This window comes from Micromys minutus, assembly GCF_963924665.1.
Source record: "Micromys minutus genome assembly, chromosome: 8".
Taxonomy (NCBI): Eukaryota; Metazoa; Chordata; class Mammalia; order Rodentia; family Muridae; genus Micromys; species Micromys minutus.
Window position 1 is genome coordinate 9,002,912 of NC_137977.1, and position 9,527 is coordinate 9,012,438.

The window sequence follows — 9,527 nt, forward strand, 5'->3', positions numbered from 1 at the left end:
TCATAAGTACAGAGCCGTCGCTCTAGCTCCCTGCTCCCCCAAATGAATCCAGATGTGTTTGAGTGAGTGTGCTTGTGAGCATGTGCAGACTGCTCTGAGGCTGGAAATACAAGTCTTCGCCAATCATTCTCTGCCTTTTCGATTTTTGAGGTAAGGGTCTCACTGTGTGGCTCTGGCTAGCCTGGAACTTGGGATTTAGACTAGGCTGGCCTCAAACTCAAAGAGGCTTGCCTGCCAGTGTCTCGAGATGTGTACCAATGTACTCAGCGCCACCTTATTTTTCAAGACAAGGTCCTCACTAAACTTGGATTTCGCCGATTTGGCTAGACTGGCCGTCCAGTCAGCGGCAGGGATGCTCCTGTTGCTGCCTCACGTGTGTCAGGATTCCAGGTGTGAACTGTCACACACGGCTTTTTAGGGAGGGATGGGAGTGGGGGTGAGACAAGATTTCTCTGTGTGGCCTTGGATGTCCTGGAACTTGTTTTGTAGATCAGACTGCCTTCAAACTCACAGAGATCCCCCTGCCTCTGCCTCCTGAGTGCTGGGATTAAAAGCATGGGTCACAACCGCCCAGCTACACTTGGGTTTTTAAAAACAAACAAAATGGATTCTAGGGACTCAAAATCAGTTCTTCCTACTTGTCCCTGAAGGACTTACTAAGTCATCTCTTCAGCTTATGAGAGGTTACATTAGTGTTGTTTCTCAACACACAGGTACACACGCACAAACACTTTAAATCCAGTATCAATATACGTGTGTGTGTGTGTGTGTGTGTGTGTGTGTGTGTGCATGTGCATTTGTGTTTTAATGAGTTTGGTGAATGAGGCAGTGGAATTTGGAAAAGACACATCATCCCACTGGCAATGCTGCTGAAAACAAAGCATTTAAATATGGGGGTGAGAGACTGGGAGGAGAGAGGGGAGACTGCAGCCAGGATGTAAATTAAAATTAAACACTGGGCTGAGACACTCCAGGTTGTTCCCTCCAGTTTCTGATTAGAATTCTGATAAAGCACACAGCCGTATTTGGGTGTTCACTTTTCATGTGGGTCTTCTCTGATTGACTGCTAATCCGCACCACCCCCATCCTAACCCTGTTTTTAAGACAGGGTCTTGTTAGATAGCTTTCACTGGCCTGCAACTCCCTTTGTAGACCAGGCTAGCCCGGATTCACACCTTGGCCTGGGATTTAAGTCGTGAACCACCTTGATTGCCTTCTACTCTATTTTAACGTTTTGTTTCGCAATGAGGACAGAGCCCAGGACCTGCACATCGATAGACAAGCTTTCTACTACTCAGCTACATCTCCAGCCTCTTCACTCATTTTAGCCTAATTCCTTCTCAGAGCCTGTCTTCAAACCCAGTCATATTCTCAGGAAGTCAGGAGATAACCAGGCTTCAACACTTCAACACAAGGAGAAGGGCACACTTAGCCTTTAGCCATCATAGTTAAGAAATCTGTTTTTGTTATGAGAGGATTATCTATGAGGCCCCTGTACATGTTCATTCAGTGCTCATTCTATCACTGAGTTACATACGTAAGAATGGGTTGGTGGGGGTGTGGGGGGATGTCTTGTTATAGTTCCCATGTAGACCTTGAACTCCTGGGGCCTACTGATCATTCTGCCTCAGTCTCTCAAGTAGCATGGACTATATAGTTGTGTAGCATTGGAACCGACTAGGATTCTCTCATTAACATTTTTTTCTAGGTAGAGTTTCATGTAATCCAGTCAGGCTGATAGCCAGTTGCAATACAGGAGGAGAAGAAGATAACCCTGATCTTCAGGCCCTCCTGCCTTCCCCTCCCCAGTACATAATACAAGGACATACCTCAAAACCTGGTTTTTGATGGTGCTGGAGTCTGAACCCGGGGCCTCAGCACAACATCAACTTAACCAAATCCCCATCCCCCATTTTTTCTTTTAGTTTCTTTTCTCTTTCTTTCTTTCTTTCTTTCTTTCTTTTCTTTCCTTTCTTTCTCTTTCTTTTTCTTTCTTTCTTCCCTTTCTCCCTCCCTTTTTCCTTTCTTTTTTCTTCCATCCATTTTCTCTTTCTCTCTCTCTTTCTTTTTTCTTTTTGACAAGATCTCAGTCTGTAGCACTAGCTGCCCCCCCCCAGGCATTCATCCTGATTTAATCTCCTAAGTGCTAGATCACAGAAGTGCCCTGCCACATTCAGTTTTCCTCCTCCTCCCTTTATTGACTTTTAGTACTAAGAATTGAACTGGGGCTGATACAGTCTTGGGGGGTCTTTACTGGGCTCATTCTCTCTGCCAATGAAAGAACACAATGGCAGGAAATATCCTGAGCGCTACAGGCAGCATAAGAGAAGCTCAAACAGGAGTAGGGCCAGCGGCAGAAGAAAGGTGCTACTGGAGGTCCGGAGGAGACACTTACATGCAGGACACACAAAGAAAAAAGGCCTCTGCTTTGCAGGGGGCAAGGCACTCTGGCCAGCTCTAGCATGGCAAACATGGGCTCTTGCAGGCCTTGCTCTGCTACCCCATTCCCTCTGCCTTGCTAAAAACTGTTGCATTACATTTCTAAAGCTGGCCACCAAGGTCTATTTCCTTATTTGGTCACTTCCTCCTCCAGAGGCTGACTATCAAGGTCCAGCTGAAAGTATTAAAGCTGAGCAGTCAAAACCGCCTTCTGCTCCCCTAATTAACATGCTCAGTTAAATTTAAACACCTCATTTCAACACTCCCACCCATTTTCAACACTCCCACACATTTTTCCATGTCTGTCTCCTATCTATCAAGAGACAATCCTTTGACCCTCAGGGAACAAATACCCCATCTTCTCGCCATCGTTTCATTCCTCTTCTCCCTAGTCCTCTGTTTCCTGTCTTTGTTTTCCTTCCCTAATTTAGAGTTGATCAATTTAAAGAAAGACGGGATGGCCCACAAGTGTGTAAACACGCCCTGTCTCAGCCATAGACTTGTTGAACAAGTCCATCTGCACGGGCTGGCTCATGGGAGGCAGAGGCCTACGAAGACATTGTTTTAAGAGTTTTTGTCTCAGCCCAAGGAGGTGAGGGAGAAGCCAGGTCACCTTGGAAGTTGGTCATCTTTCTTACCTGCTCATGGTTGGTCTCCCTATCTCTCTGCCTACCCGGGAGTCTCAGAACCTTACCCATGACTGCAAAGCGCTTTATCAGACCGCCTTTCCAGACTCAGCCCTGGGTCTTCAATTCATCAGTCTTGCTGGTCTGGCCAAGTTTTTAGTGTTTGCATTTTGTAAGTTTCCCTAAGATGAAACTGGCGGTTCATTTTAGGTTGAGTGCAAAAGCAAAAGAAGCACAGCCAAGAAGGAATGGGGGGAAAAAGATGTCTTACCTGCTGCAGCAGGATGCTTGAGCTGGGAGCAGTGAGAGTGTGTGTGTGTGTGTGTGTGTGTACTGGCTGGTTTTGTGTCAACTTGACACAAGCTGGAATTAATCACAGAAAAAGGAGCCTCAGTTGGGGAAATGCCTCCATGAGATCCAGCCATAAAGCATTTTCTTAACTAGTGATCAAGGGTGGAGGACCCATTGTGGGTGGTGCCATCCCTGGGCTGGGAGACCTGGGTTCTATAAGAAAGCAAGCTGAGCAAAGCCATGGGAAGCAAGCCAGTAAGTAACATCCCTCCATGGCCTCTGCATCAGCTCCTGCTTCCTGACCTGCTTGAGTTCCAGTCCTGACTTCCTCTGGTGATGAACAGCGATATGGAAGTGTAAGTTGAATAAACCCTTTCCACCTCAACTTGCTTCTTGGTCATGATATTTTGTGCAAGAATAGAAACCCTGACTAAGACAAATTGGTACCAGGAGTGGGGTATTCCTGTGACATCCTGACCATGTTTTGGGGAGGACTGTGGAAGGACTTTAGAACTTTGAGCTAGAAGAGCCATTGACATATTAAGAGCTCTGTGTGATGTTCAGTGGGAGCTTGGAAGATAATGTTGAGAACAGTGCAGAAGATAGAAGACTGGCTTGTGAAAATTCAGAGGGAAGATTAAAGACTCTTTGATCACGGATGCTGCTATTTCGGTTGTGAAGATTCTGTGGTTTTTGGTTAACCATGGCTGAAGAATCAGCTGTGATTAACAAGGTACCAGAACTACTAAAGTAAAACCTTTGCATTACTAGGACTATTGATTCTGGTCAGCTGGAGCTAAGAAATTAGTGGTGATTAAGAAGAGACCAGTATCATTGAGGTGAAATCTTCTGGGAACTGTTTTCTGAGAGCACAAAGAGGATATGTTCCAGAGATAGCCAAGGTTGTACCTCGTGTTGTGGCTGTATTGGTGATGTGTAAGAGTCACCCAGGTGGTACCGGTTTTGAAGGAATGAAGGGGTCATGGAGAGCAGCTGAGGCTCAGCACTGTGAGAGGCCATGAAAGGCCATTGGTGAAGGTGCATCCTCAGTGGCAGTTAGTGCCCCAGGACTGACTGTAGTGTTTTGGAGATGCCAGTACCATGAGATGGCCACCAAGAACAGCAGCAGCAGTGGAGAACAGGCAGCTGGAGCCTAGAAGACAAAGTGTGTGCTACAAAGGGCAGAGCTGGAGAAGTGACCCAAGCCCTTGGAAGAGCCCAGAAGTTTGTCAGTGGATTCCCAGACACTGGATGGTTAGAGATTGATTTTGCTTTGACTGTGACTGTGCCCTGATGTCTTTCCCTCTTGAAGGAAGAAGAGGAGCCCACAGTTTAGAGAGTTTGAATTGTAAAAAGACTTTGGTTTTTTTTAAAGAGACTGAATATATTTTAAAGGTATTGCAATTTTAAAATGTAAGAATTGGTAAAGACTGTGGGACTCTTAAGGTTATCTAGATCTTGGGGATGAACAAGAAAGTAAGAGTTGAAGCTTAATATTGATTTGTTTGTGTGTCAAGTTGACAAGGGGTCAATTGTACTGGCTGGTTTTGTGTCAACTTGACACTGAAAGACCCCCAATTTGGGGAAGCCCTTCACTCTAGTACTGGGAGAACTCGAACCCAAGAACTCACAGAGATCCAATCTTGCTGCAATCAGGCAAGAGGTTTATTTAAGGGGAGGAGGGTTAGGTCAGAGCTCTGGGGACTACACATATCTCACACAGGAGATAGAGGAGTCGATCCCAAACTCAATTAGGGGGACATATTTATAGGGAAAATTACATAGGCAGTTAGCAACAGGCACATAACAATTTCATTGGTTCATTCAAATTGGCACACTCTGTCTGCTTTTGGATATGATTCAACTCCAGACCAGTGTGTTTTGGGGCACACTGACCTTCATACTAGTTTTTCTCAGGACTGCAGAGTCACACCTTATTGAGACCAGGTAGTCTGTGGTTTTTGTTCTCAGCCTTGAGACATACTTGTCCTCAAGGCAGGGTTTGTGGGGGCTAACTTGAAATTTTAACTTTTTCATTTCCCACTTCTCTTAGTGGTTAGTTCTAATCTTAGAACTCAGTATCTTTAGTTTACTTGGAGTCCCTTAATGCATGATATTGTTGGTGAAGCATTAAAATCTGCACTGCACTAACTCTTTCCCTAACAAAAGCTACTAACTTATTAAGGATGCATGGTCTAAATGTAAGAAGCAAAAGCAAAATTAAAAGAAGCCCCAATAATAAGGAGATTAACAGATTCCCATGGCTGACCACTTTAAACTGTTTTTTAAACCATCTGTTTTTTTTTTTTTTTTTTTGTCTCTTTTTCTTTTGTCTAGTCTTCCTCTTAGCTTACTTATAGAATCTTTAATCAACCCTGAATGATTTATGTAAAAGCAACATTCTTCTCTTAAGGCAGCACATAGCCCTCTATCTTTAAGGAACAGTGCGTCTAGTCCCCTTCTGTTTTGTAAGACCACTTCTGAGAGGGGAGTCAGTGACTCTTCAAGCTTAGATATGGATTGTTCTAGGGCTTGTAAATCCTCATCTATTGTGGATCTCAATGTATGGAAATATTGAGGAGTCTGTATTAGTGCTGCTGTGTCCGTTCCCACTCCCGCAGCCACTCCAAGGCCCAATATAACTGCTAGGAGTTGTCAAAAGCACTAGATATGGCCCCTTCCAGTGAGGTTTTAGTTTCCTACTGGATGGCGTCGGACCAGGACAGTGTCTCCGACCTGGAACTGGTGGGGTACGTTTTCAGTCTCACAGGCCTCTTAGTTGTTTTTAGGCCTGACATCTTATCACCTCAAGGGCCTTGTAGCAGGCAAAGGTTTAGAAAAACAGCAGTTGGGCCCTACTGCTTGCAGAACTCATTCCCTCTCCACACAGCCTCCACCTGCGTGCGAGCCTCTTCCCACAAACTCCTCCAGGATTCCATCCCGGTCCTTCCTGGAAGACAATAGCTTTAACACCAGAAATTATAGTCAGGTTGAAAGTGCCCTCTGGAGGCCAGCTGATGCTGAAAAGTCTGCCACTCAGAGGCACAGAAAGTCTGCCACCTTCCCTTCTTAACTTTAACTGACATAGTGTGTGTTCTGTCCCTAACTTCAGCCCAACAAAGTCAAATTCAGAGAAATTGTCACAGTCACAAGTAACACAAAACAGAAAACTAAGACACAGACAAAGACTAACAGATGCCTGTCTCCACCTAGACAGACAAAACCACTCCAGAAATACAGATGGCCAGGAGAGCTACCACATCCTCACTGGCACCCAGACAGGAATCTCCCAGGCGTCCCTTCCTCCAGACTTCCCAGGACATCTCCTAGGGCTGCAGCCAGTGTTTCTCCAGACACGTCTGTCAAACACAGCTCTTCCCGGCCTTAGGGCTAAGAAGAGCAGCTGCAAAAACCAAAATCGCTTCTCAGATACAGATCAGAACAGAGACACAGACAGTGGCCGTACACTCAGACACACTCAGACCAAATTGGGGAATTGGGGAATCCCCTTTACCTCCAAGAGGGTCTCGGATGGTTGTGAAATCCTGGTCCCAACTGAAAGACCCCCAAATTGGGGAAGCCCCTCACTCTAGTACTGGGAGAACTCGAACCCAAGAACTCGCAGAGATCCAATCTTGCTGCAATCAGGCAAGAGGTTTATTTAAGGGGGGGGGGGAGGTTAGGCTAGAGCTCTGGGGAGTACACATATCTCACACAGGAGATAGAGGAGTTGACCCCAAACTCAATTAGGGGGACATATTTATAGGGAAAATTACATAGGCAGTTAGCAACAGGCACATAACAATTTCATTGGTTCATTCAAATTGGCACACTCTGTCTGCTTTTGGATATGATTCAACTCCAGACCAGTGTGTTTTGGGGCACACTGACCTTCATACTAGTTTTTCTCAGGACTGCAGAGTCACACCTTATTGAGACCAGGTAGTCTGTGGTTTTTGTTCTCAGCCTTGAGACATACTTGTCCTCAAGGCAGGGTTTGTGGGGGCTAACTTGAAATTTTAACTCTTTCAACACAAGCTGGAGTTATCACAGAAAAAGAAACCTCAGTTGGGGAAATGCTTCCATGAGATCCAGCTGTAAGGCATTTTCTAAACTAGTGATCAAGGGGGGAGGGCCCCGCCCATTGTGGGTGGTGCCATCCCTGGGCTGGTAGTCCAGGTTCTATAAGCAGGCTGAGCAAGCCAGGGGAAGCAAGCCAGTGACATCCCTCCAAGGCCTCTGCGTCAACTCCTGCTTCCTGACCTGCTTGAGTTCCAGTCCTGACTTCCTCTGGTGATGAACAGCGATATGAAAGTGTAAGCTGAATAAACACTTTCCTCCCCAACTTGCTTCTTGGTCATGATATTTTGCGCAGGAATAGAAACCCTGACTTAAGACTGTGTGTGTGTGTGTGTGTGTGTGTGTGTGTGTGTGTGTGTGTGTGTGTACATACTTCTACTATGATTCCCTCTTTTTATAAAGGAATTGTGGGCATTTTCTTCAGGGGCCTGTGTATAGTTATGTCTATTTAAGAACAAACAAAAGGTGAACCCTGCCCCTCTCTCTTGTTCTTCTAGTTTTCCAGTGGCTTCCTTTAAGGTGATCATTTAAACCATCGAAATAGGCTTTTGAAGTCCTGTAATGAGACAAAGCTAGGTTTCGAAAGAAGAAAATTATTTTCTTAATTTCTGACACAAGGTCTCCGAAGGAGCCCATTTTGTAGCTGAGACTGGTGCTGAAATCCTCTTTCTACCTGCAGTGTTGAGATTACAGGTTGGTTCCACCATGCCTAGCTCTTACAACCAATTTGTTGATGGATCTATACATGCCACCAGCTATATGCTTTTAGCTACATCAAACAATTTTGACTATAGGAGAGAGTAGTAGAAACACATCTGTAATAAACATGTGGGAAGTTATGGTTACAGACAATGAAACAAAACTAAAGTCATACAATCAGCTTCACTGTTAGGTATTCTTAGGATTTAAAAACCAGTCAGCCCATGCAGATGGACTGGCTCAACCCTGGACCGGCAGCTGAGGTGCTTATTTAACATATCAAAGTGGACCTGAGCTCCAGGTTCTCCCGCCAGCCCTCAGTCCAGCTTAGCATACTCCCCTCCTGAACTTCACAGCTTAGGGGCTAGGCTGCCATCTCCCCATTTCGGTTACCTCCCTCTCTGCCTCTATTCCTCTCTCTTTGTACTCTGGCCTTCTGGTTGCTGTACTTGGCCCCTCTCTGTTTCTCCAAACCTTCTTCATACAGGTTCAGGATCATGAACATTCTGGAACTGCCCATACGTGTCTGCCCCTCCACCACATATGTAGGAGCAGTCATGTCTTTTCCTTTTCATCTTTTTTTTTCCATTCATGTATGTGTGTGTTTCTTGTGCTCCCCCAACCCCGTATTTGCTTTTTAATTTTTTTTTTTAAATAATGGTGGCAGGTCTTTAATTCTAAAACTCAGGAGTCAGACAGATCTCTGAATTTGAGGTCGGCTTGTTCTACAAAGCAAATTCCAGAATAGTCAGGGTTATACAAATAGACCCTCACTCAACAAAAACCAAACCAAAGCCAAAAATAACTGCTGCTTTTGTGTCTTGCATGCATGTATGTCTGTGTACTATTACATGTGCTTTCCCTCCCAGGAAATCTAAAGCCCCTGGTTTTGGTTTTTCAAGACAAGGTTTCACTGTGTATCCCTGGCTGTTCAGGAACTCTCTGTAGACCAGGAACTCAGGAAACCCTCTGGAGTACTGGCATTAAAGATGTGTGCCACCACTGCCTAGCTAGAAAATTAGTTTTCTTTTGCAGTTTCTCTTTTGTGTATGTTGTGCCTGCATGGATGCCTGTACATCCCATATGTTCAGTGCTCAGGAGGTCAGAAGAGGAAGTAAGATCCTCTAACTCAGACGGCTGTGAGCTGCCATAGCTAAGATCTGAGTCTGGATCCTCTGGAAGAGTACCTAGTACTCATAACCACCGGGCCATCTCCCAAGCTCCCTAACTAGTGTCTTAAATGTCACCTGTTTATAATTAGATTGTGTTTAAGACTTTTTAGCAAATTAGAACTTTCCCCCAAAGTTGAAGACACCGTATACTCTAGATTTTCTATACTTTCTCTTTCCCACAAACATTCCTATTTCATGTGGCTTTATCTAGGAATTAAGG